This window comes from Odontomachus brunneus, unplaced genomic scaffold (assembly GCF_010583005.1).
Source record: "Odontomachus brunneus isolate Ranch 3 - 2012 unplaced genomic scaffold, Obru_v1 Obru_scaffold_154, whole genome shotgun sequence".
In the NCBI taxonomy this organism is placed as follows: domain Eukaryota; kingdom Metazoa; phylum Arthropoda; class Insecta; order Hymenoptera; family Formicidae; genus Odontomachus; species Odontomachus brunneus.
In genome coordinates this window covers 171,685-173,404 of record NW_022639604.1, presented here as the reverse complement: position 1 = coordinate 173,404, position 1,720 = coordinate 171,685, and the positions used below count along the sequence as shown (strand labels likewise).

General features: G+C 35.6%; 1 protein-coding gene across 4 annotated transcripts in view; it reads right to left on the bottom strand.

Moving 5' to 3' along the window:
* Positions 1–1,720, bottom strand: part of LOC116850725 — a 16,638-nt gene that overhangs the window by 2,719 nt on the left and 12,199 nt on the right. Inside the window, exon 3 of one of the 4 annotated variants that reach the window (XR_004379420.1) lies at positions 78–726. The exons of the other annotated variants lie outside the window; for them this stretch is intronic. The gene's annotated coding sequence lies outside the window, so the exon portion shown is untranslated. Of the gene's footprint in view, positions 1–77; positions 727–1,720 lie in introns of those variants that run through there. 4 annotated transcript variants of the gene reach the window in all.

Here is a 1,720-nt window from a genome sequence, read left to right as displayed (position 1 = left end):
GGATCAACATTAGGTATTCAACAAATATTTGTATAATAAATATAATTGCATTAGTGATTACACTATTGCTTCTCAATTTTCAACAAAATATTATTATGATTAATCAGAAGCAAACGGTTTAAAACAACCTACTCAATAATCAAAACTTCTAAAAACTTGCGGAATATTATTTTAAATAATAATCTGTTTTAATCAATTTTAAATATTAACGCTTCATTATCGAATAAAATATATATATATATATATATATATATATATTATATATATGTATATATATATATATATATATATATATATATATATATATATATATGTTTCAAGGACGTAACTGAGCTTTTATTTAACAAGTGTTTAAGTTATATACAAATATTTTATTTTAATATTGTTGAGATATGCGTTCCGTCCATAGTTACTCTTTACCGAGTTTGATGTACACTCTATGCTTTCTTTTTAAGAACATAGGTGACGCTTAAACACATAGGTGTCACTTCTCGGTCACGCACGTGGTAACCTAGACGTTACCAGTCTTAAGTCGTAGTTCACGTGTTGTTGAAGCCATACCTACAATATAACCTACGTTCTGTGTATTCTTAATTGTACTAACTGTAATATATCCAATAAATAACCCAACAGGTTATGGGCCCAGTGCGGACATAGTTAGTAACAATTGACAGTAAATCGTGTCACTCAAGTCTGTGCTGCAAATCTACTTGTGGTCCTTTCGCTCTGCTCAAAAATACAAAGGAGAATGGACAAGTTAACGGTCAGCAAATTTAATGGTCACGATTTTGCGGTGTGGAAATTCCAAATGATGGGTTTCCTTGAATATCATAGTCTGCTGGATGTGGTGGATGGTACAAGAGGAAGGCCGACTTCAGGAAATACAGAAGAATGGGATAAACTGGATAAAAAGGCACGGTTCTACATCGGCTTATCACTGGAATCTGCTCAAGTACGGCAAGTAATGAACTTGAAAACCTCCGCTGAAATGTGGACTCGGCTGGAGTCGCTATATGAATTGAAGAATGCAACGTCGAAGCATTTGCTATTACAAAGGTTCTTCGAATATAAAATGGATAAAGATAGCAATGTTGCGCAGCATGTAGCAAAAATCGAAGAAATGGCTCGACAACTTGAAGAACTCGGTCACAAGCAAGAGGAAGTGACGCTGGTGACAAAGGTTTTGCATAGCTTGCCACCATCGTTCAGAAATTTAATTTCAGCATGGGATTCAGTGCCTGAACGGGAGCAAACTATGGAAAATTTACTACCACGACTTATGAAGGAAGAATTGTTAAACAAAGGTATGGCTGGACTGCATCTCGATGATGCTGAATATAACGCTTTATATGGTAAAGGTAAGCGTTATCAAAATAATAATAGCAATAAACTGCATCAGAATAAAAATCAAAATAAGTACAAAGGTAAATGTCATAGCTGTGGCAGATACGGCCACAAACGTGCCGAATGCAAATTCAGTGGAAAGAATCACAACGATAGTCAAACATACATGGCAGCTTCTACGAAAGAATCGCAAGCATTCACAGCCACTGAATGTTTAATTATGACCAATTGGAACGAAGTTTGGCTGGCAGACAGTGGTGCAAGCTATCATATGACTGCACATAAAGAATGGTTTGTTACATTTAAACCACTCGCAAAAGGAGAAGTCATGATCAGGTTTGGAAATGGTGACCTTGTCAGTGCTCAGGGCATTGGC